We start from the raw sequence: 26,364 nt of genomic DNA on the forward strand, positions 1-26,364 counted from the left end.
TTCTTTGTCTGGGAGGAAGCCCATATTAGCTCAGCTGGCACCCTTGGGAGCCTGGTGAGATGCTGCCCCAGGACCCACTGTGGCCGCTCTGTTCTAGCCACTGGAAATCTACCCATTAGGCTAGAGACTTGGGTGAAGTATCATCTCATAATTGTCCTTGACAATATTTAGGGTTAGGCTGGGGAGATAAGCAAGTAATTCCACTGAATGATGCAATCACAGAGACATGTGCTTCACAGTGCCTTCCTGACCAGAGCTTTAGAGGGGACCCTGGGCTTCAGGGCTCACCTTGCAGTCTGTTCCCCATCTTTATTTCCCATACTGCTTACTCTTCGAATTTCCCATCAGGTTTGTCGAGGGACCACAGCCTATCTGTGTCCGGGCTCCCTCGTTTTCAAAGCTCTTGCAAAGTTAAATAATCTCCCCCTCAGGTAAACATAAATCATTGTCTACCTTCTTTGCTCCTTGAGTAGACCTTCTGATGTATTCATTAATTATGGCTGCTGCCTGGTGGCGCAGTGATGGCTGAGTTGTGCCTGTGACCATCTTTCCTAGACTGCCCCGTTCCTGACACTCAGCCTTAAACCCCCACTCGGTGTTAGGAAGGTCCTTCTTCTGAGAGACAGACAGCCAGATGGTGGCGAATGAAAGAATTGTGCCTGCAAAAAATAAAACCAAACAGCGACGTGGGTACGTTCAAGAAGTTTCCAGAAGGAGGGCAGAACACCGTTGTCCTTAGAACCTGGCACACAGCTGGAGAAAGACAAGGCAGGCAGGAAAGAAAGATGGGTGGGAAGGGTGGTGTGCAGGGTGGGAGGGAGGGAGGAGGGGGGTGAGAGAGAAAGGAAGAGGGAGAGAAAGAGCATAGACTAACACAGGGGAAGAAAGGAGGAGGGAAGGGAAGGAGGGAGGAAGGGAGGGAGGGGGAAAGGAGGGAGGGAGAGAGAAAGGATGAAAAAGGAGAGGGAGAGAAAGACCACAGACAAACACAGGGGAAGAAAGGAGGGAGGGAGGGAGGGGGAAAGGAGGGAGGGAGAGAGAAAGGATGAAAAAGGAGAGGGAGAGAAAGACCACAGACAAACACAGAGGGGAAGAAAGGAGGGAGGGAGGGAGGGAGGGAGGGAGGGAGGGAGGAAGGGAGGGAGGGAGGGAACGAGCAAGCTAGTGAGTATGCCTGTTTCAGGTTTGGTCACCTTTTTCTGCTTCATTCCTGTTCTGGCCTCATTCCTGCTCTGGACTCCTTTAACAGTGAGGCTAATCACAACCCAGGCTTTGGAAGCCCAGAACGCCCAGGCAGAAACCGCTTAGTAATAGCCTCATGGTTCCGATTTCTAATTCTTTCCCAGATTATTTTTCAAAAGAGAAAACAAAAAGTTCCCATTTTTTTGGTAAATCTTGCTTAACTAATGACACAGCCTCCCTGTTTGCTTAGCTTTCCTCGTTCAGGAAGCTTTGCGACTCCGATTTTGATTTCGGAGTTCAGGCATGTTAATGAAGTCTTTGTATGAAAGCAGAGGGGTTCTGTTTCTTGTTTGTTAGTTTAATGAGATTTTGTGTTAAGAATGGCACCATGAATCTGTCAGAATTAGCTTGGCTGCATGTGTGTAGCCCAGCAGCTCTGAGACCCTTGAAATGTCTGTTTTTAGGACACCAGCGGGGGGCTAATGAAAAGACTTTGTTGATTTTAACGAATTGCAAGCCACTGTAGCCAAAATAAATATAATCTGCTTTTTGGATTAGTTGTCACAGATGATTTTGCCGACTAACAGTGATTAAAGAATGCGTGTGGACCAGAAGCCTAGCTGTTCTCCAGTGACTTTGGCTAAAACAGCAATAAACAGAAGTAAATAAAGACTCAGGGTATTAGTTATCGTTAATAAACAGCGACACCAAATGTACAGTGTGTAGGCGTGAAGGGAGGGAGGGGTGTCAAATACCTGTGTGGCTCATGTGACTCCACCTCTTGCTGCCACAGAACAAAAAGCACAAACAAAAAAATAGACGGTTGATTATTAGAAATTAGAGTGGAGTGTGGCTGGGCCATCTGTGTGCTGTAGCTCTACCTGTGCATGGGGAGGTTAGAAGCCCAGAGTCACCTCCTGGTTCTCGGGGACTCTCCGTGCTGGTTGGGCCCACCACCATTCTGCTCTCATCTTCCCTTGGACTTGGGGACCAAAGTTGAAATCCTGCAACTGTAGGATTAGAGACTAAATCTGAAGGTAGTGTTAATTACTTGTGTAATTATTAACCTTCTTGCCCGGTGATTCTACCCAGCTAATGAGCAGGACAGTGTAGCTGCCTCTGTTTCTCTGTATCCCCACTTCAATGAAAAGACTTGCCCAGCCAGTGAGCCCCGCCCTTCTGTTTCTCTGGGGAAGTCTATGAATAGGGTTTTCCTTCATCGATGCTTAACCGTGTCCCGAAGAAAAGAATGGTGGTGGCCGAAATCCTCCTTGGCAGGGTGTTTGTGCACAAGCTGGAAGATGGCTTCTGTAGTTGAAAACAAAACAAACACAAAACTAAACAACAGACCACAGCAAAGCAGAGATGCTAAGGCAACTTCTATTGTTTCTATCTGTAGCAAATGCTCTAAGGCCTCCTCCTCGGGGTGCTTCATCTCCAACAGCAAATTACCATTAGTCCTTAGCTTGTTGCCCCTTGCCAGGCTGGTATGGATATATTTGTTGACAGATGCAGAACCAGGTGTGTTGAAGGCATGGGCAGGGTATCACGGAGCCATCCAGCAATTCAGCAGTGGCTTTTTGGTCTCATGTGATGCCTGGTGCCACTCAGGTGTCACTGACCCCACCAGCGTGTTCACTCCCGCCAGCATGCTCACCAACTTGTGCAGGGTCTTCAAAACTGATGGCTGTTGCTTGCACGGTCCCCTCACATGTCAGGTGCTGTGCACATCTGTCCTACCTCATAGCACCTATCTTAGCATGGAAAGATGCTGTGTCTTGTGGCGGTCTTACCTTTAAGGAGATAGTAGGATGAATCAGGATGTGCTCCAGTCTTCTGATAGTTTCTGGTCCGGTAGAAGACGCTAACGCAAGGCACACGATGAATTTGAAAATAATGAGTCGGCCCCAGGCTGGATTGTGGAGAAGGCAAGCGAGTAGCTAGTGAGGGGTTGCAGTCCTGAGGGAGGTAATGTGGAAAAGCCCCCATCTAGCAAGTATGGTTGGAGTGGAGACTTGAAAGCAACAGTTGTGGGTCTGGGGAAAACACAAAGTGAAGCAGGGGAGCCCCTCCCCACCAATGAAGCCTAGCCCTGATCACAGAAAAGGCAGGCTGGCCTGCAGGCAAGGGACAGCAGCAGGTGTCAGTGACAAGAGTCTGGCTGGGTGTGTCAGCATGTATTCCTTTGTATGTGGGTGCATGTGTGTATGTATGTGTGTGTGTGTGCATGTGCATATGTGTGTAAATACGTGTATGTGTGTGCATATGTGTGTATGTGTATATATGTGTGTGTATGTGTATCTGTGCCTGTGTGTGTATATGTGTGTATGTGTGTATGTGTGTGTATGTGTATGTATGTGTATGTATGTGTGTATGTGTGTATGTATGCATGTGTGTGCATGTGCATATGTGTGTGCATGTGTGTGTATATGTGTATGTATGTGCTTGTGTGTATATGTATATGTATGTGTGTGTGTATGTGTGTATGTGTGTATATATGTGTGTATGTATGTGTGTGTGCGTATGTGTGTATGTGTGTGTATGTGTGTGCATATGTGTATATGTGTGTATGTGTATATATGCATGTGTGTGCATGTGTATGTGTGTGTATGTGTATATGTGTGTGTATGTGTATCTATGTATGTGTGCATATGTGTGTGTGCGTATGTGCGTGTGTGTGTGTGTGTAACTTCAGATACTTTCCTTAATTGCACTACACATTATATATTGAAGTGATATCTTTTTCGTGAAAAGCTTGGAGCCCTCCAAACTAGCTACCTTGCTGGGGGATTCCCTATCACCCTCCCCAAAACTCATCTCCCCATCCCCTCTGCTGAGATGACAAGATGGCTGCCATGCCCACCTGATGTTTATTTAGGTGCTGGGGATCTGAATTTTGGTCCTCACACGGCCATCTCTTTGACCCCTTCCCCCACTTGCAGTTTCAAGTCCATTTTCTAAACTAGTTAGCAAAACAGTTTGTATCCTGTTGATTTCTATGAGAAGCTGGGGAAGGTTCCAGGCGAGACTCGAACCTGCTCTGCTGCCAGCCTCTGAATTGCCTGTGGTTCCTATGGCTGCGTGCGACTTCCATGGCACTGGGGATGTAGACCCTGAGGTGCATGTTACTGTATGTTCTATGCTCCATTTGTGAAGCAGGACGAGGGCACATAGGGCTTAGGGTTTCAGCTAACTGTGATAGCTATGATATCACTCTTCTGCCATTGACTCCCTAGGTTTTCCTATGAGTAAAGAATGGGCTTCGTACTCCTACCCACTTAACTTATTTATCTAGGGCACCCCTTTCTTCTTGCATTCAACATCTGTACAGAGTGAGGCACCCATGGCCTTGGCCTCTCATGCCGTATTCAGCAGGTCTTAGGTCTTGATCTCTCCAGGTCAGGTCCTGGGCAGATGGCCAAGTGTCTGCCAGGCACGACTGAAATCCAGAAACTGACACTCTTTTGCACAGAACAGGCATGGAGGACTTCCTTAAGATTCCATTCATCGTTAGAACTTATTTTACAAATCCTGTAAACTCCCACAAGGAGATGAGATTGGTCTATTCTACATCAGCCATGGTCCAGTCTCTTGTTTTTCTTTCATAGTAAACTTGAAAAGTTCATTAAATGTTCTCAAGGAATACTTAGAGTGACTATAAGGGCCATGTCCTGGTGGGTAAAGACAAGCATACATCTGTACATATGGACAGATAGGCGTAGTGATCATGGCATGCAACCAGAGTCCAGCCCCCTGGGTCTCCTGCGCACATCTCCTCTAAGTTGGCTATCTTGATCACCTCTGTTTTCGAGACTTTAAGCATCGGATTCTGGTTTGTGAAGAGCTGTGGCTGGCTGAGATCAATATCAAGTTCTGCCTAAATTCTTTCAAATTAAGCAAACACTAGGCTGTCAGACATGCTCACACTGGTGATGCCCACACTGGTGTCTCCCTCTCTAATAACCTTGGATTTCAACCTTGCATCTTCCATGAAGGAAGCACTCCTCTGTGGAGGAATGATATTCAAGTTCAGCTTGTTTCTGCAGACATTTTTTTCTTTCTAATATACATCTAAATTTCTCATATGCTACATGGACCTACCTTCTCACATTCCTTTAGGGCTATGTGGCATCTGCCATCATTTCTATGAATAACATAACAACGTGTAGGGATACTCAGTCATGGACTTATTAGAATAAAATTTAATACAGATGCTGTGTTCATTTTCCATGGAAGTCTGACTAGGGTGTCTGGCATTTTGAAATAAGAGGAAGTAATTATCTTGTTATGCTGCTGTACCCTGACAGGTGGGACGGACCTAAGCAAAAGCTGGGTTCTGCTTAAAATTCAAATTAACACCCGGGTCATCTCTGTGCTCCTACGGAAACACGATATTCCTTCTCTCTGCAAGACTAATTCGCGTGTGGAATGTGAGTTACACTCTTGTCTGATTTCTCCAGAAGAGCTCCTCCTTGTCCCCTACTCCTTGCATTCTTTAGGAGAAGAATAAAAAGAGTGTGTTCTGTGTTGGTAAGTTATTAAAGAAGAGAAGTGTTTACCAGGAAACATCAGCTGACCCTGAACGAACGAATGTTCTAGCTGTGTGGTTAGAGTCTTCACCAAAGCCTTTGCGAGAGAACTTTTCTCAGCTCAGATGCTGAGGTGCTGTTTCTAAAGGGCCTTAGCACTTTGACAAGTTTCAGGGCCCAGTGAGTTTTCTCTACCAAGGATGGACTAGGAGCCTTGGCTCAGCAGGTGAGATCGGCCGGCCTGAGGCTCCTGGGAAGAGTCCTGGAACCAGAGCAGATAAGCCTGTGTGTGTGCGTGTGTGTGTGCGTGCGTGTGTGTGCGTGTGCGTGTGTGTGCGTGTGTGTACGTGTGCGTGTGTGTGCGTGCGTGTGCGTGCGTGCGTGTGTGCGTGTGTGCGTGTGTGTGCATGTGTGCGTGTGTGTGCACGTGCGTGCGTGTGTGTGTGTGTGTGTGTGTGTGTGCGTGCGCACGCATATGTATACTTGTGGCTCATTCCCACACTCTCCTTTGTTGCTCAGTATAAAGACTTTTATTTTGAAATGGAAGGTTAGGGTGGCTTTGGCCATTGTGTGTCTTCTCAGATTGCACATTTCACTATAATCCCTGATACTGCTTGTATGTGAAATGTTGTATTATTCATTTAATACTCTCAGATATGAGATGGATACAGTGTGTGTTGAGGGTGCGACTTCTTTTTCTTCGTAATAATGGATTAACGACCATTTTAATTTTATTGATGGGTCTGGAACTGTGGATATGAGACTTGAGTTTCAGAGCCTTGTCACTTCAAATATAAGGCTTCCCAGATTACCTAGCATTGACTTTTTAGGTTTTTTATTATTATTAAATAACACTCTGTATTGTTCCAAATATTTTCATTAAAATCCAGAGGAAGTTTAAATGACTACAAAAATCTCAATCCCAAAAGAAATGACTTTTCTCATAGTGAAAACAAAATGAGTAACTAAGTACAGGAGGAGGATGGGGAGAGGTTGGGTGGAATTTGAATTCCAAGAGGACACTGAGCACATTGGAGTTGGGCAGAAGCTTCTCCCTGTGGGAAGACCCACCCTTTGTCCTACCCTTAAAGATAGGGACAATCAGGTTAAACTCCTCCCACTACCATGTGGGAGATTAAACTCCTCCCACTACCGTGTAGTTTCAAGGTGGAGCGAGATGGCAGAAGAGCCAGGTTTTCCTTTGAAAGAAGCTGTGAGTTACGTGTTGGTTTTCTCCTCCCTGGGGTAGTGACTCTCCCTAAGATAACTGAAGTGAAACAGAGAATTTAGGGAACATATTAAAACCGATCCCAGAAAACAGGAGTTTCCCCGGAGTAAACAAAACGAGCTGCCCAAAGAACCCGGTGTTTGGAACAGTATTACAAATGCCTCAGTAGATTTTAAATGAGGCAAAACATGTTCCAATATCATTTAAAAATAACAGCTTAAAAGGGCTCATATATAAAGACATAAAAGGCATTTTGACATTTAATATGAAAACAGCATTTTGATGAACTGGGTTAAAATGAGTCAGAGACATATGGATCACATATTTCTTATAGTGTGCCCGCATTTTAAAAACGAGGCAGGGGGAAAAATCTGGCAAAATATTTTTGGGGGAATTTGCTACATATACTATATTTGAAAAGAGGTGAGGATGAACTCCAGACTGCTGTGACTGCTCGTGACATTGAATTTGATAACTTTTAATTTGCACCTCCCGGATTCCTGTGAAATAGCTCAATCTGTCCATGCGCTCTGGAAGTGAGTAGTTAGAGAAACTCTTCCAGTTCCTTTGGTTGTGAATCAGTCACCAAACACATACCTGCAGGAGCATGCCAAATGCCAGGCCCTGGGCTAGACTCATATAAACTGGGAGATTTGCTTTCATAGGAAGGGTTCATACCATTAGAATGGGGCTCATGAGTTCCTGGGGGCCAGAGATTCTAAGTGCTTTGGGATGGAGCAAGGGTCCTATTTGTGGAGCATTTATGGGGTAGCCATGGGCTCAGAAGGGGGAGTTCTTGCCCTGTATGGACAAAGCCATTGGTTTGATTGCTAGCCCTCCATAAACTAGGCTGAGAGCTCAAGTCTATGATCCCAGCATCCGGGAGATAGAGGTAAGAGGGCCAAAGCATTTATTATATGCAAAAATCTTTCTATACCTTATCACATAGAACGGTTAGATATGTCAGATATGCCTTCATTTTATAAAATTAAATCGTGTGTCTGTATGTGCACACACACGCAAGTGCATTTGCATGCATATACAGGCTTGCTTGTACCATGGTCCATGCATGTGTGTAGGTTGGAGGACAGCTCCCAATGCCTGTCCCTGCCTTCTATTTGTTTAAAATGGAGCCTCTTTCCTTGTTTTTTTTCTCCCTCCTATATGTGCCAGGCTTGATGTCCCAAGAGCCTCAGGGAACTCTCCTGTTTCTACCGCCCATCTTCCTACAGGAATGCTGTGATCACAGCTATGTACTACAAATCTACCCTTTACCTAGTTTCTGGGGGTTTGAACTGAGGTCCTCAAGCTTTGATGACAAGCACTTTTACCAACTGAACCATCACCCCAGTGCCTGCTTTTCTATTTTAGATGATGAAGAAGCCAGTGTGACAGCCACACATGCACATTTGGTGATCCGTGGAGTGTTGACACACTCAGACATATTGGTAGCCTTTAACATTTCCATTTGCTTCGATGGGCTCTTGAAACTCATCTGACTTGGGATTCATTTGAGCCAATAGCTTGTGGCACAGCTGAGGTTTGCTCAGTGCACATCTCAGCATTAAGAAAAGATAGCAGCTCCTTTTGTCATCTTTAAGGCCTGGGGTTGCCCCGTAAAAGAAACAAATGAATAAATCCAGTTACTTTGTCAGAGAGACCATATGGACAGACAGGGATGAAGAACAGGCACAGAGAGTGCAGGGGTAGAGAAATCCTCTCAACCAGGCCCTGCCTGTCCACATGAGTAGACAACATGAAGTCGCAAACACCAGGAAGATCAATTCTGGCAGAGACCAGCCCAGATCATATAGCCTTGGGAACCAATAGAGTGACAGCTGCGAATAGCCAATCAGCTTGGCTAGCTGACTAAGTCAGCTTGGTAGTGAAGGAAGATGGAGACAGTCGAAGCTCGGGGTGTGAGTTCAGGTCACCAGACACAAACTTATCCCCACTATGAATGCTTATGGCAAGTGTGGCATAGAGGTGTGGATCTAGTGATGGTGGCACAGCTCAGAATATTCCATCCACATTTGGCACGAGCAAACGGAAAGAGAGAAAGCTAACACAATATGCTTTGAACTTTACAAAACAAGGAGACAAATGCATGTATTTAAGGAGGTGTAGAAGGTGTGGCCATGCTGGAGGGAGTTTGCTACTGGAGACGGGTCTTTATGCCCCTCGATCTCTCTGTCTCTCTCTCTCTCTGTCTCTGTCTCTCTGTCTCTCTGTCTCTCTCTCTGTCTCTGTCTCTGTCTCTCTCTCTCTCTCTCTCTCTCTCTCTCTCTCTCTCTCTCTCTCTCTCTCTCAATACTCCCTCTCTCCTTCCTGTCTCCCATACTCAAGAACCACTTAAGTTGGCATGAGGAGACCAAGTCAGTTGGCACCAGTGAAGTTACGGAGAAACCAAGCATGCTGGGATTTTGGATCCACTCTCAGGGCCTTCTTGAGGCCGATACCTTGTGTCGAGAGTGCCATAGGGAACATGGGCAACTGTCCAAAAGTTCTCCCTCCTGGGCCTCTTATTCCCATCCTGTGGAAATGTTTCCTGACTTTCTTAGAATGCTACTAGCTGATGCTAATGAATTCCTACCTTTCACTTGGGGGCTGGTCACTCTGACACTTAGAGGGGATCAAGGGAGTCACAAGTGCAGCAGCCGCCTACACACATGGGAGTGTGATGAACGGCAACACGAGACAAAGGTTGGTCAGAGGGTGTGAGGCAGGGCAGTGTGCGTGGTCAGGGAGGGCGGAGGGTCCCCGCCTGACTACCAACACGGGGGAGCACTCAAAAGACTAGGAGAAAGAAAACCACAGATGACTAAAAGCTCTAAAGAAAGGATGTAGAGGAAAAAAGATGCCTTCCCTGGTGAATAGTTCACAAGATAACCTGAGTCTGGATAGAGAACGCCACATGGCACACTGATAAGGGGACAGTTCCAGGCTGTTCCCTTTAGGAGCTAGGGACCGTCAAGTATGGGTCGGGGAGGTCATAGTGCACCATCAGCACTAGGAGCACACACAAGCTTCTCACTTGTGGAAGTAGCAGGTTCTGGGGGATTTCTCGGCGTTACCATGAAGTGACTGCTTGGTGTTCTTTCTCTGGTCCACCTCTGTCTGGGTTGTGTGGTAATGTAACGGTTGCATTTTCATGGTTTTGATTGCAGACTGAGTTCTGTGTATACTAACGTGGCCTTCCTCTCAACAACATGGGCACGCTCCTAAAAGACAGGAGAGCAGTGCTCAGTTTTCTCAGTAACTTCACTGGTGCCAACTGACCTGGCTTCTTCATGCCAACTGAAGGGTGCTAGGGTATGGGGGGTCAGGCAAGGAGAGAGAGAGAGGGAGAGAGGGAGAGAGGGAGAGAGGGAGAGAGGAAAAGAGGGAGAAAGGGAAGGAGGGAGAAAGGGAAGGAGGGAGTGAGAGAGGGGAGAGAGACAGGGAGAGAGAGGGAGAGAGAGGGGGAGAGGGGGAGAGGGGGAGAGAGGGGAAGAGAGAGAGAGGGAGAGAGGGAGAGAGGGAGAGAGAGAGAGGGAGAGAGGGAGAGAGGGAGAGAGGGAGAGAGAGGGGGAGAGGGAGAGAGGGAGAGAGGGAGAGAGAGAGGGGGGAGAGGGAGAAAGGGAGAGAGGGAGAGAGGGAGAGAGGGAGAGAGGGAGGAGAGAGAGAGGAGAGAGAAAGAGAGAGATATCATGGCACATGCCACTAGTCTTTGAGTCCTCAAAGCCCAACTCCTGTAGCACACTTCCTCCAGCAAGGCCACACCTTCTACGCCTCCCCAAACACTGCCACCATCTGAGGACAAAGTGTTCAAATACCTGAAACTATGAGGGACAATTCTCATTCAAACTACCGCATGGCCTCACAGTGTCCTAGGTGACCAAATCACATGACAGTAGCTAGGAAAAGTGGTGAGCTCCATTAACCAAGGGAAGCATCTACATGCAAGGTATGAAAGCTGTTTGAAAATGATGGCTGTCGTTTTAAATGCCTCATGATGAGGTGACTAGTAGTGTGTGTGTGTGTGTGTGTGTGTGTGTGTGTGTGTGTGTGTGTGTGTTTGTGTGGTGTCTATCAGTGTGATTGTTTACTCAACTTCAGGAATTTCCCAATTACTTCTCTAACTTAGATTTTGAGACTCAGTGTCACTGAACTTGGATTTCTGGCCTTGATGAGAGTGAAGGCCAGAAGGCCCTCGGATCTTCCCTTTTTCACTCCACCTACCGTTGACACACCAGGCCTGTGCCATCACACTGAGCTTCTTACCTGTGTGCTGGGGGTCGGGTCTTTTATAGTCGAAGACATCTCTCCAGTCCCAGAAAGCAGCATTTTAGAAACAAATCTCTCCTGTCTTGGAGCCTAGGAGTTGTGGGCGGGCGATGAAACATCTGAAGCCTCTGTCTGTCACAGTGGCCAGTGTCTGATGCAGGACAGGAGATAGTGACCTTTTTCCCTTGACCACCATGACCATTCTGTCATCAGACTGGCAGGACCAGTGATAACGGACACTCTTCTGTCTTGGCTGAGGAGTTATCAAGAATGAGCAGGACCCAGAGGAAAAAAAAACATTTCCTGCTGTAAGTCTTTTCGGAAATTGTACAATTGAGTATTTTGGCAATTTCTCCTGGTAATTAGACGTGTTTAGTTTACATGGTCAAAAGGCCCTCTTTGGAACAGAGGTGTTTTCTGTGAGTATTCTTTCTGGGGAAAGCTGAAAGTTTTAGGAAATTGCAGGGCCACTAATGGTTTGAAAAATGACCTCTCAGAAATGCATTTAAATTATAGTGGGGAAAGAGTGTTTTTGTAAATAACATTTTATTTTGTTTGTGTAATGAAGCTCATGTAATAATCAATGTTAAATATGTGAAACTGTGTCAGGACAAGTACACATATGGGCGCACTACTAATACGGATTTTTTTAAAAGAGGTTTCTTAGTCAAGAAATAGCACAAATCTTTGTTAGTAAGCCCACCCTGTGAGAGGTGAGTGGGGACTGAACCTTTGGCTGCCAACAGATTCTCTATCTTTGTTGGTACCCAAGCTCATGGACGCTGCAATGCAGAAGGATGGCAGACAGTGACCAAAGAGGGAAGGGACGCCATCCATCTCAGTCAGAGCCTAGTGGGACAAGCTGTTCTATTAAAAAGTTTAAATTCCCTTTCTGTATTTATTTCTTTATCTTGGGAGAAGGGCATGCATACCACAGCATGTCCACACAGGACTGGGAACAATCCGCTGGAGTCTCTCTGCCTGTGCCATTTAGGTCCTAAGACTGAATTCAGGTTGTCAGGCTTAGCAGCAAGGGTCTTTACCCAATGGACTGACTATCTCACAGGCCCCTGAGTAAGCTCTGGATGTTATAATTTCTATTTGAAAAGTACACCATTGTCACGTGCTGTGACTCACACAGGAAATAGCATATAGTATTATTTCCCTCCACTTCTCCTCCCCCTCCACCGTGTGTGTGTGTGTGTGTGTGTGTGTGTGTGTGTGTGTGTGTGTGTGTGTGTGTGTATTTGAGCTAGAGTTTTTCTGAGTATCCCTGGCTGTCCTGGACTCACTCTGCAGACCAGTCTGGATTTGAGCTCAGAGAGCCACCTGCCTCTGCCTCCCAAGGGCTGGGGTTCCGGGTGTGTACCACGACTGCCCAGCTTTTGTTCTTCTCTTCATTCCTCAGGATATGAGAACATTTTACAGTCATGAAAGTATAGAAATTGTTCTCATGGCTTTAAATATAAACATAACAGATTTCCCGGGCTTCTTCCAAATTGCCAACCATCACTAACAATAGGGACCTTTAGCATATAGCATTTTACACACCAGGAAGTACAATATTCTCCATATCATTTGATATACACAGTCTCCCCTTGATGGAAGGCAGGGAAGACATTTTTATTTCTAAGTTAGAAACAGGAAAGCATCGGTGTCATCAAGAGCTGTGGTATGAGAAGGCTCGGGAAAGCTTAGGGTTCCTATGCAGGATCCCAGGTCTCCAGGCTGCAAAGCCCCAACCTGTGAGTTGTATGGAATAGGAAAGCCACTCTGTTAAAAAGATTCTAAATATTAAACATAAGATTGTATGTTTATTTAATATCACTGGAAAAAGCACATAAAAATGTCTGTATAAAAATCCATATTGTGTGCATCATTTTATACACACACACACACATACACACATATATATGTATATATAATACTGTACCCATAGTTATAACTGAATAATTGTTATGAAGCCATTAGTATAGAAAGATATATAATGCATATATTGAAAGATACATAATGCATATATTGAAAGAGTATAACATTGGTTAGCTTGCAAATAAATTTGTGGAGAAACAGACACGGAAAAGGCCGACTTGAGTGGTGGTATGTCTGTCCACAGTTTGCAAATGTCAGTCATAGTCTGCGAGAAGTCTCACTGATGTGTAGGCCTTTCACTAAGTCTGGCTCTTGACACATCTGAATGGCCGTAGGATGCTGAGAAATTGTTTTCGACAGTGTTCCTTCATCCAACCGCCTTACACCCACCTTTCTCCCCACTCTGCTTTCCCAGAGAACCCAGTCCATCCTGGATAGGACTCACACTGGCCGGTAAGGTGCTCAGACTCATTCTGAACTTCCAGACCATAGTTTGTCTCTTCCCTTCACTCTGCGTTTTGGAGTAGTTTGAGATTTCCCCTCTGCTCACTTCCCTCTGCACAGGTTTGGCCGCTCCTTCTGTCAGCATCGACCACTAGTGTGGTGGGTCTGTTTCCACGGGTTGGCCAGCACTGATACGTCTCCGTGACTCAGATCCATGACCTACAGCTAGGTCCGTCCACACAGGCCATGATATCGGGCAAACATAAGATGATAATTACCCATCATCATAACAATTTCATGCTAACCAGTGAAGTTTTATGTAAAATTATTTCCGAGCCCTAAAACCCTAAAACCCCCCTCTTCCCCTTCTGTCTTCTGTTATTATTTTATTTTTATTTTTTATTATCTTCATAATTTAGTCTTTCTAAAACACCATGCTGTCCTGACTATATAGTAGGTAGTAATTTCAGACTGGCTTCTTAGAAGCATGCATTTAAGCTTCCTTTATGCCCTTTTCATGGTTTGGTGGCTTATATCTTTGTAAGCACCAAATAGCAGTCCACTTTATAGATATTCCATAGTGTGTTTTTTCCATTTATCCGTTTATCCACAGGATGCATCTATCCAGTTGCCCACTGAAGGATGCCTTGGCTGCTCCTGAGTTTGGACAGTTATGACCAGGGTTGCTATCCAATCCGCACGCAGGTTTCCCTGTGGACCCAGATTGCTAGCTTTGCTTTTCTTGTCCTGCACCAGTTTTGATTTTCTTTCTTAGCTGTAAAACAGCAATTAAAATACCAATTAGATAAGGTTCTTTCTGTTGACTACTCACTGTGTGTAAGGGTATTGTGCATAGAAACCACTGGGTAGATGCTTGTCTATCAGTAACACAGCCAACACGCAGAGCAGCTCTTTGAGGCGAAGCATGTGGCTGCCTTTACTTTCTCATGTGCCCTATACCGAGCCTGGTAATCTATCTTCTTGGGGCTCAGATCTTTGTGCTTTCAATAAACTCCTCCTTGCTAAGGACTGCTTCTCCAGTCTGTGTGGATGGGAACGTGCACTGTTCTCTCGGAAGCAGGCAGAGCACTGCCCGCCCTATAGCCTGACATCAAGACTGTAATAGCTCTCTGTCAAACTCACTCAATGGTGTTCTAGTTATTAAAAATGCCAAATTCCTATCTTGTGTCCAGGCCTGTGGCTTTCGCTGAGTTAATGTGAATTGCTCTGGCAAGGTCAAGGCCTTGTGATAGTGGTGGAAGTTTCAAGGAAGGTGGCGATGACGGATTCTCCTTTAATTCATTGGAGTGCTTGTAATAAAACTAATGAATGGAAAGGACTGAACATTCTCAATTAGCTGCAGAGAACAGAATCCTAAAGATAATTAGTGGCTGAGATGGGGTGTAGTTATTTTAAAATACTGTTTCTGGTTTGTAAAGGTCTTGCTTTAGTTAGCTTTGGAATCAAGCCCTGTGGGGGAAGAAAACCAGCTCTGTGTGTGTGTGTGTGTGTGTGTGTGTGTGTGTGTGTAGGTGTGTGTGTGTATGTGTGTGTGTGTGTATGCTGCATTATGTGTGCATTCATGCATGTGGATGTGTGTGTGTGCATTCAGGCATGTTGATGTGACCATGTTGTGAGTGTGTGGGCATGTGTGTGTATCTGTGAATATGTATTCATGGGCGTATGTGTGTGTATGTGTGCGCGCGCGTGTGTGTGTGCGCGCGCGTGTGTGTGCGTGTGTGTGTATACAGGCAGAGACTTTGTGTTTCTATACAACATTATCACAGATAGAAACACGTTTTTAGTGCTTGATACTTGAATACATTTTTTGTTGATATTAATTGACTCTTCACAGTGACACTTTTAATATTATTGTTTGTGTGTTTTAGTGGAGAAGTAGAATGCATGGTTGAGATTTCTCCTTTAAGTTTTCGTGTCAGTGAAATGCACCAGACACCATGATTCTGACCCAGGGCTCTTCCTGTGTTTGGAGCTTCTCACCTCCGGTGTATGTATTTAGTTTGTTGTCAGTGTGACACTTTGACCTTTGGTTGAACAAGTCTGTCATATTGCCCTGCTAAATCACATCTCCTTTTGAGACCACAGCTAAATGTGATTTCTGCCAATGTTTACTAAATACCTACTATCTTGGGCACCTTGTGTAGACATTGTACTGTGCTAGTTAGGGCTCTCTGGAGGGACACAACTGAGGAAGGAAGGAAGGAGAGAGAGGGAGAAATTGTGTGTGTGTGTGTGTGTGTGTGTGTGTGTGTGTGTTGTAGGATTTATTAGATAGGCTTATATGATCCAACAATGGCCATTTGCACACAGGACGGGCAGCACCCGGGAGCCACTCAATCCACACACATGCCTTAGCAGCCCCAGTCTGCTACAGTAGGCCTAAGGATTCCGGAGAGCTTCTGGTCTTCAGTCCACACTGGAAGGCTGAAGCTGGGGTCTGGTGTCAGGCAAGGATGGCAGTGACAGAGTGGGTGTCCTATGACGAGGGAGGCTGTCCTTTAGACCCCTTTATACCTGTGCGGCCACGGGAAGGCATGTCTCCCACACTTTCAGGTCATCTAGGAATTATCCTCACAGGCCCGCTCAGAGGTGTCTCTTAGTGGGTCCCATTTAACAAATGAAGATTAGCTGTCAAAGAGAATAAAAGCACCTGCGTAAGCTCTGGGAGTGTGTGCATATCCAGGCAGCGACAGTCCATTCCCTTGTAGTTTCCCATTATGTATTTTTATAGTGCTTCTTCTACCAAAGGCTCCTTGAGCCTCTGCCCTTTGAATCTAGGGGGATGGCAGAGGCCGTGCTGGGAGCTGCATGGCTTGTGTTCTTGAGTTAGACTGCATAACCATGGATGTTTCTGAGATTATGATATCCACATCTACACACATCTCACAGAATTGGCATGGGCGCCAATGAAAACATTCATCCTCACCTTGGCTATAAAGGTTCGTTTTCGGTTTGTCATGTGACTACCAGCCTGCATGTCTGCGTACGGATATGTGCGTGTGGTTGCAGCCCCCAGCAGAGGGCATCAGAGCTCCCTGGATCTGGAGTTTCGTGGTCGTGAGCGCTGGAAACTGAACTCAGCTTCTCTGTTAATACAGCACCTGGTCTTCACCACTGAGCTGTCTCTCTGAAGACCCTTGTTTCAAAGATGAAGAGGACAGTGCTCTAGGCAGCCAAGACTTGAGCCTCAGTTTTCTTACCTGCAACAGGATCTAGTCCAACCACTTCTCAAAATGCCCATCCCTGTGTTCCCAAGTCACCCATTGAGGACATGTATGTGAGAGTCCCAACATCTGGCTCCAATAGCTGCTGACAACCAAGACAATTGCTTTTAAATCACTGCCTCGATTTTAGTATGCATGTATACACGTGTTCCTCCCATAATATATATTTTGCTATAAAAATATTTCTCCAGGACCAGAAAGTCTAGTCGTTTTTATCTGGGCTATGCACTCTAAAATAGCCTCCCCTCTTTCTTGGCAGTAACCGCTATGATTGAACAACATTAACCAACTCCAGCTTTGACCGCTCTGTGTGAGCTTCTGTTTGGTACAGAGTTTATAGGTCGTCTCTCAAGTCCCTTTTATCGTTTTGTCTAATACATTTTCTATTTCTATAGCTCAAGATGGTTTGGGGGGCATCTCTCATAGGGCACTGTCTTAGTTACTGCTCTGTGGCTGTGAAGGGACACCATGACCAAGGTGACTCTAACGAAAGAAGGCACTTGTTTGGGGGCTTGCTTATAGCTTTAGAGAGTTAGTCCTTGATCATCATTATGGGGAGCAGACAGGCCTGGTGCTAAGCAGTAGCTGATGGTTTTGTACCCCGACCCTCAGGCAGCAGGCAGAGAAAGAGGTGCGGGGAGAGACTGGGCTTGGCGCGGGCTTTTGAAACCTCAAAGCCCACCCACCCCCAGCTACAGGTTTCTTCCAACAAGGCCACACGTACTTTAATAAGTCCTCAATGTCTAATCCTTCTCCAACAGTCCCACTCCTTGTAGACTAAACATTCAAATTTACGAGCCTATGGGGGCCATTCTTTTTCAAACCATCACAGGCATGCAACACCCCACATATCTCAAGGTCAAGTTGAAAAACAAATCCCATCCCACTATAGGAAGATTAAGCTGCGGCATCCACTGAGGGAGATGCCTATGTTAAAGTGCTCTGGGTTTTCTAAGGAACATGGCTGAAGCTTCTTCACAGTTCCTACCCCCAACCCCAAGGGTTGCCTCACCTTTGAAATGCACACTGGAAAGAGTCTAGGGCCTCCAACCCTGACGTACAGGGGTGTGTCTTGGTCTGGGTAAGGCGGCCAGTCTCTTGTAGCTATTTATAACGCTCCCAAGAGCCACTCTCGGCTGAGTGCTGTTGGCTGCTGGAGCTGGAGAACCTGATACCACAACAAAGAGGAGCAGTGGCAAGGCTCCACCTTCATTTCCTGCCTACAGTTCCCTGTGACTACGACTGCGACTGAGATGGCAACCCTTGCCGCTTTCCTAGACGAATAGGATTTTGGATAGAGTTGAGAGAAGTGTTCAATGCAGTGTTTTTCTCATTAGGAGAGAACATGAGACTTTGGGATTTTAATGGTGAGACTATTTAAAAGCACTGCTTAGGGTTTATTATTATGCTTGGAATTTTGTTCACAGTCTCTATATACATATATAATATATATATATATATATATATATATTTCTGCTTCTGCTTGCGGGTCATTTTAATATGAGTGAAGTGTAAGTCTGCAAAGAGGAATTGACATTGATATTCATCTTTATGCCCCCTTAAATCAGTGTGAGTGAGACTCGCAGGACAAGAAACGTGTCACAGGACTGAACTTCACCAAATGCACCTTGGAGACTGGATTTGGAGTGCCAGGCTCAACACTTTTCAAAAGCTGATTTCCCAGAGCCTGGCCCCGTTGGAGCATTCTGTTTTGTATACATGGTGTGAGCATGTGCTTCTAAGTCAGCGAGTATCACGGTACCCAGAGGTCTGTTGCTAGCAGGGACCAGAAGGCCTTGAAGCAGGGATCTGTCCCCTGGCTCTTCCGGTTGCCCTGTGGCAGCAACTGCAGGCTGCTCTACTTCAAAATGGTGTCACACCTTGCTGTGAAGCTTTGCCTGCTCCTTACAGCCCTTCTCTGGTTCCAGACGTTTGATCACAAAAGCAGCCTCTCCCTCCTAATGCTGTGCGGGTTGATAAAACAGTTGCCGAGCCGGAATCCCTAAAGAAATTATTAATTACCTGGTTAATGCGCATCAGGCTGTGGGAGTGTGAGATTAATCACCAGCCGTGGGATGAGTTGCTGAAGTGGAGTTTGGTTTTTTGTCTCCTGTCACTCGGTAATGGCTTTTCCTGCCTTCACCATCAGGTGAACAGGTGCAGAGCTGCTGCGCTCTCCAGCTCTGAGTCAGGAACAGCCGGTGGCCAGGCCCTGCCTTCCCCGCAGCCCTGCTGCACGAGCAGTTTACAGCTCACAGTGCCGTCCACTCAGTGTTCCGCGCATGCGTGGAGAGTCTCCCACGTGACAGGGCTCCGTCAACGGCTGCGGTTTTCCAGATGACTGCATAGGTCCACGCACAAGCTCCCTGCACACGCTCACACACACAGCCAGTTATAAACATGTAACAAAGGAAACGCCCGAGGTGTTTCTGTGTGCTCTTCGTGAGCCTAAATGTGGCGCTTCACCTTGGTTCTTCATTTGGAGAGAGCATGTTTATCTTTAAAGGACGACAAACCCAAATCTCACTGGTCAGCATGCAGAACAGCAGAACCTGTGGGGTACTTAGCCCCATATGGGACATCCATATCGTGTTCCTTTATCCCAAGCTGCCAGTGCCCCATCAGATGACCCCGTTCTCATGCGTGTATTGGTAGGACAGAGTAGACCTACTGCGTTTAAAGGCGCACAGTATGGGGACGGAGAAGTAAGGAATTTAGGGGAGGAATTAGAGCGGATCTGATTAAGACACATTAAATGATTCCACGAAATTTTCGAATAATCAAAAAACAACAACAAAATAAAACCCAGAACTAAGAGGAGAACAACATGTTTAGTAACCTGTAGGTGACACAGAGGGAGATCTCACCCTGGTCACATCATAGCAGACGCCATAACGCAGCTATTGAGGAAGGCTTGTCATCATTGTCTCTTTTGGCTGCAGAGTGACACGCTTAGGAAGGCCATCTATTTCAGGTCACCAATGTGCGATGTGTGTCATAATTATGGCAATGGTGTGCTGAGAGCGTCTGCCTTCTGTTTTGAGCGTGTTATTAGCTTTGGGGTTTATCTCTCTGTGAAAGAAGACTGGGCATCGTGGAAGGTGGTGGGAAACAGGGAGGCCGGAGAGTACCGCTGTTCTGCAAAGGCTGAGGTTTGCTGACCATCTGTGCAACAGACTCAGATAGATCAGACGCTGGAGGACCCTGTGGCTCCCGTGAGTCCATGCCAGAGCCTGGCCAGCCTGTTAACCTCATACTGCAGGCTAAGACTTTGCCGGAAGAGTTCTGCTTCATAAGCTAAGTCCCATTGACTTCACTCATTATATTTAGCCAGAGTTTGACGGTTTTTTGCTTTTTATGTGGATGGGTAGAAGGCAGAACACATACAGTGGAGAAATCCTCCATTCAAAAAACAAAAAAACAAAAAAACAAAAATCAAGCACTCCTCTGAGATATGAAGCTTAAGACCATACATTGTCTTAAAATTTCCTTAAATAAACGAATGTCTCCTGGGAGTCTCTTATTGTCCAACCACGGCTGCTCAGGCTGGAATATGAAAGGAAGGAGACAAATCATCATATGTCCCCCTGAGCAGGTGCTTGAGTGTCAGAACTCTGTTACTGAGTAACCAGACAAAGAGAGCTATGTGGACTCCCACCGGCAACTAACTTCCTGTGGGTATTGGGAAGACATTGGCGATGCACTGGATAGATAGTTCAAGAAGGGTTAAAAATTAAGAGCAAAACTTTGAGTCAACGTCTGAATAATTAAAAGGGGCTGACCAAGTGAAATTCAGAGCCGAGACACAGAGCAGAGGTCTTGAGACAGGACTGAGCTGGTCTAAGCAGTACAAGGGAAGCCAGTGAATGAAAGTGTTGGGCATGAGACTGGCAGGTTCGGGGACGCCTTTCATATTTAGCCTTGAAATCCGAGGAAGGAGTGCGAGGTGCATGCAGGGAGTGGTGGGGCAGCCATTCTCATTTGTCTGCAGATGGTGGCCTGTTTGAAACGTTGGTCCTTCATCTGAGTTCACTCGCCGTTGTGGCTCCTGCCACTTTAATTTGTTCAGCTAACCCACCTTTAGAGAGACGGCAAAGAGAAATTCATCCTCTATTAGACTGGGGCAAGAATCTGCAGATTCCTCTTGGAGTACAAGCTGATGCCCTGTTTTGCTGTTTGTCATGCAAATGAATGTCCCTGGCAGGCCTCAGCCCTGGCCCTTCAGTTTTATTTGGGGTGAGGAATTTTCCTTGAGTATTTCAAAAGGGAGTAGTATTCTTTTAAATAAATCCCCATGTCTTTGTTCAGTGTGAAGATCCCAGACAGTGCTCAGTGTTCCAGCATGTGTCTCACCTTCAACTTTCGGGTGATGGTTAAGTTTTACCCAAGTAGAGTGTGGATGACCCCTTTGAATTTCTAGAAGATGAGTCTACCTGGCAGCCATGGGGGCAGCTGCTAGTGGCTGGCATCGGTAGATCTGCTTGGCTCTGATGGTTTCCTGAGCTCACCGGCTTTGGTAAGCTTAGCCTATCCCCCTAGTAAAGAGATAAAGGAAAGGTAAGGATCATCAGCAGACAAGAAACTGTTTCAGTTCACGGCAGGTCCTGGGTGTACTTTTTAATGTTGTTTAATTTTCATCATCTCATCCTGTATTTCAGAATACCTAGAAGACCCTCATGCCCACTGCAGTCTAGCAGAAAGCTTGATTAAAATCGCTTATCCTGGGCAGCTCCATCCCTGTGGGTGGGATCATGGGGGTTCATTTAGGAATGTAAGTTTCCGCACACTAGCCAGGAGCGGGATGGTTGTTAAACGTATTGTTCAAATAATTAAGACATTAAGTCTGAGTAATTATGGTGGGGGAGGGGGAGGCTGAATTTGCAGTAAATGCTACAATGTAGAGCCTGCCTCTCCTTACTGACAAGGTTTCAGAGAAGTCATCTTTAGAACTCCTACAAACCTGCAAGGCCTGTGCAGTTCCTGTCTTTGCTTTGGGAGAGAGGATACCAACTGTCCAAAGGTTCAGTAATGTGCCAATGGTGGAGATCTAGGCTCTGCACAGTGGCCTGGGTGTCTCCTTCCCACGGCATTAGTTCAGGTTAATGGCATGTGACTGGCATTTAGTTTAACCAATGCATCCACCGTTGCTGGCCTTGGCTGCCCGCTAAGGCACTTCTTAGAGCTCTGGGTGGAGTTTTCCCTCTGACATCTCTGGGTATTTCAAATGACGCTCAGGGTTTCTCCTGGGTAGACAGGCCAGCAAGGGCCAGCTGGATTTTGCTACCTTCTGTTCCTGCTGGGAGCATGTTCTCACCCTCTCTCCTCTCACAGCTGGGCAAGTGGAGCTAAAGCAACTGTCTCAGACCCATAATCTGACATGGTCGGTTCCCCACACGTCCCACCCCAGGGTGCCCTGTCTACCCTCTCCCTCCCCACACTATTCTCCAACGAAACAAACCAAATCAAAACAAACACCCTTTTCTGATTAAAGGACGATTAGCCCAAGTGCTAAAGAAGTCACACGCTGGTTGATTTTTCTTGTAGACATTTCCAGGTTTGCTATAGTGTGGCACGGCATAGTACTGCTAGCCTGCTCCATGACATGAAGTGCGTGAAGTGTGACTTTGACACAGGAGATACACCAAAAGAGCAGAAGCCTCCGGGTTTGTTTTGCAAAGTTAAGAGAAACATGCATGCACAAAACCAAGCAAACACAGCCAAAAACAGATGGTTTTGTGAAATTGGACTGTGAATGCAACCACTGATTACGAAGGGCTCTGGCTTCTTGAGCCAGTGGGACCCAGAGGGGACAAGACTCTACTGTGAATGGCAAGGCCTTAAGAATGGATCTTCTGTGGAGGTGTGCAAACACCCCACCCTGGAGGACTAGGTAGGGGGTTAGTCAGTGCTCTCTTTCCCCAGCTCTTCTGTCTTGGACACAGGAAGCCAGAATTATTTGCTGTCGTCTGATACAGAGAAGGCAGGGATGACCCTGAAGTTAGAAGTCTGAGAGACCAGTTCTGAAATTAGCCTAGCCTTGTGCAGAGCCCGCTGATGGACCTTAGGGATGAAGGAAAATCTTGGGAGGTAACTGTCACAGAGCATGTAGCCACAGCACTAAGCTTAGAGAGCACACCTGCATTTTACCAAGAGGATCAGTGACTAGAGTTCTGTGCTGAGGAGAGGCCCTTGCAGTTGGACATAGAGTCCTGTGTGTCCCTACTGCTAGGTGACCTGAATATACTCTTGCCCGGAGAGCTTTATAAACAATGGGAATTTCATTTCCAGTCTCAGACCACACTTGCCCCCAGCTTCCCTCCATTTTAGGTGAGCTCTTTCAGTGCCCATCTTTCTTTGGGAGCACAGCCATGGGCTTGCAGAGGAAACCCCAGTGATGGCGACTTGGGAATATTTATCAGCCGGCAGTAGTTTCCTTTGTCTTCATGTCTGTGAGCTTGTAAGTGAGACACATGGGTTTCCACATGGCTATTTTAAATTCACACTTATTTATGGTGTGTGTGTGTGTGTGTGTGTGTGTGTGTGTGTGTGTGTCTAAGAAGACAGCTTGCAAGAGTTCTTTCCTTCTACCTTATCCTGGGGATGGAACTCAGATTATGAGGCTTAGCCCCCAGCACTTCTACCTACCAAACTATCTTGCCAGTCTCTGTATGAAACATTCAGATACTTATCTCACTTGGCAGTGGAACACCTTCAATGTTTGCCATTTCTCTTCATAGTCATTATCTGAGCTTCCTGGGAAAGGACGTTGTCATGTGTCCGAGAGTGTCTCTCAAGTGTACACTTTCCAAGTTAAAGCAACACACACTCATTCAATGTATTATGATTATCCCCGAGCCCTTGGTGTATCTAAAGGTGACTGAGTGCTTTAAAGTTTTATTCTATAATCTGCCCTTGGTCTACTACTGAAAGTGTCGAAGTGCTTACGTTTGGGGACTGCGTGATAAAATAGGAGGCCTATAGGTCACGTAAATGGTTGATAATAGGTGTCCAACTTAGGGTGAGGTTAAACACTTTTCCCCAAAGCAGACTGAGCCTCTCACCTATGCAGGCATTTGAACACCTATACCTCGATGTTTATCGGCTCAGTCCTTGTTTGTGCTCAAGCTATGGATGGTCATGGAGTGAACATCAACGTGAGAGGGCCAAGTCTTCTCCTGCCCTTCCAGAGATGTAGTAAGCACACCATGGCAAACCTGAGTGGCTAAGAATATTGGTTGTTTTTGGTAAAATCTTAGGAGTTCAAGGCTGAAGACTACTGCCATGCTATTTGAGAGGTCTCTTCTGTGTCTACTGGCCACCAAAGGCCGTGTTAGGGGCCACAAATGCTCATTTATGGTATAACCCGTATCTGAATTTGATTCTTCAGACCTCACATAAAAAACCCAGATGTGGTTGTGCATACCTAGAATCTCACTGATGGGAGGCTAAGACAGCTGGATCCTGTGGGCTCACACGCCAGCAGGTCTAGCCTACTCAGTGACCTCCAGGCCAGTAAGAGACTCTGTCTCTAAAACCAAAGGTAAATACCATTCTACAGAGTGACACCTGAGGTTGAAAGTTGGCTTACACACACACACACACACACACACACACACACACGCATATACACGCATACACACGCATACACATACACACACAACACATACACGTATGCACATCCTACATGCACATGATCATGCACACATACCAATGTACATATAAGTAGCTTAAAATGATGACCAATTTCTGTAAGCTGTATCAGAAAACTAATGCCATAAATAGATCCCCTATGTTTGGCTTCCGAGAGAGAGTGCTCCGCTTTCCTGTTTCCACTCCCCCTTCTCACACTCCAGGATCGATGCTGAAGTCTCAGCTCTGTTCCACTGTGTCTTGGGAAGTGGCAGATTTGCACCTCTTGTGCAGAAGTCTGGTTTTAATTAGGAGGCAAATCCATTGTGCGGGCTACGAATACCTAGTGTGTGCCTGGGGTCTAGGAAGGCCTTGAGAATTACCTACTATGTACCCAGAGTTGAGGAAGGCCCTACTCAAGGCTGAGCTCCTACAAGGTGACAGGCGGGAAGTTTTCTTGGACTCAGCTCTCTCTCTTCAGCTTCCAGGTTTCCTGTCAGTAGCCTTTCTGTCACTAGGGAGGCGAGAGCTCACATTTTAAAATGACTGGGTTCTTCAGAAATTGTGCACCCCTCAAAAAGAAATGATTGCCAGGCTTCCAGAAACTGAACAGAAGCCATTGGACTCTTGGATGACAATTAAGGAGGACATCCTCATCCTGCATGTTGGGGGAACAAAGCTTTTTCATGTATTTGAGCCATTCACTGACTCCTAGCTTTACTCTGCTCCCTTGATAGCCCTACTCCTACAGGCTTGATTGTCACAGTGTGCTTAGGGAACGCTATGTGAAGGGCTAAAAAGCCTCTATAAAAGGCATCTGTTTTTTCATTTTAAATCTGTGTGCTCCCAACACTACGGAGCCTTCTTTCCCCAAATTGCAGCCAACAGATCCATTGGCAGCTTGAGTTAAAAATGCAGGTTCCTTGACTTTTTTAATAAAAAAATTTATTACATGTATGGTGTGTGTGCGTGTGCCTGTGTGTGTGTGTGTGTGTGTGTGTGTGTGTGTGTGTGTGTGTAGGGCAGAGGACAGCATGTAGGACTCAGGTCTCTCCTACCATGGTGTGGGTCTTGGGATCGAACTTAGAGAGCTGGGTTTGGCTAAGCTTCCTTCCTGGCTTTTAATTACTGGATATATTAGTTTTAAACCCAAATCTCCCAGGGTGCGTGAGGACTCTGCGTTTTAAAGCGATCATAAAATATCCCTAATGCCTTGAGAACTATTGACCAGGACAATGTTATCCGAGGCAAAGACCGGGGTCAGTGGTTTCCAAAATGGCTCCCGACTAGCAAGGGCAGGTCAACGGTTTACCCCTAGATACTTTTGTAAGGCAAACACTGCGAATCTTTCCTTTTTGCCATCCCTCCCCCCAGTTCTTCCAGAGTAACTTCTTGAGACTTTTTCCCTTTTTCCCAGCAGCTGATCAATGAACTTCAACATAAAAGATGAACTTAAACTCCTCTCATCTCTTTTCATCCCCCTTCCGCGGCAAATACTCTTTTATCTTCTCAGACATTCCAAAATGTGGGGGTGGGGGGTGGGGTGGGGGGGTAGAGATTTCTCTGCAACAGATGCACTGCTGTCTAGGTCTCTAGGTAACATTTTAACCTGTGTAATGTTCGGTGCGCAGCATCTTAAGTAATATTCCAGGAAATACGCTACTGCTTGTTAAAAAGGATAGGACCCCAGAGATGTCTTTAAATATGCCTGCAAAGTGAGAGGTGCCAAGAGAAAGATAATACGGCTGATTATAGTTATTTACCTTACATTTTCATTCGCTTTTAACTGGGTGTAATTTAGGGGCATGAAATCTCTTATTGGAAGTGTGTTTGCATTAAACAGCTCTAAGCAACCATGAATGTGCAGAAACTGAAAAATTGACACACTGGGTTCCTAGAATCCCAAAGTAGCATTGTCGTAATAGGCATACAAACAAATCGAATAAACACGTCTTGCTTCAGCGCTTTAAAG

At 46.1% G+C, this 26,364-nt stretch overlaps 1 protein-coding gene and 1 long non-coding RNA gene across 15 annotated transcripts in view; one reads left to right on the forward strand and one right to left on the reverse strand.

Moving 5' to 3' along the window:
- Esrrg (estrogen-related receptor gamma) overlaps nt 1-26,364 on the forward strand; it is a 618,195-nt gene that overhangs the window by 206,711 nt on the left and 385,120 nt on the right. The window lies entirely within an intron of this gene.
- On the reverse strand, nt 1,704-19,063 carry LOC120096194 (uncharacterized). 2 transcript variants are annotated; one of them, NR_190601.1, is made up of 6 exons: nt 18,786-19,063; nt 16,054-16,167; nt 11,203-11,458; nt 9,974-10,160; nt 2,976-3,094; nt 1,704-2,490 (listed from the first exon to the last, which is right to left on the reverse strand). It is a non-coding gene; the product is annotated as an uncharacterized LOC120096194 (long non-coding RNA). The 2 variants fall into 2 exon arrangements; NR_190600.1 differs by lacking the exons at nt 1,704-2,490; nt 2,976-3,094; nt 9,974-10,160; nt 11,203-11,458 and adding an exon at nt 12,994-14,293.

This window comes from Rattus norvegicus, chromosome 13, assembly GCF_021556685.1.
Source record: "Rattus norvegicus strain SHRSP/BbbUtx chromosome 13, alternate assembly SHRSP_T2T, whole genome shotgun sequence".
NCBI classification, from domain to species: Eukaryota; Metazoa; Chordata; class Mammalia; order Rodentia; family Muridae; genus Rattus; species Rattus norvegicus.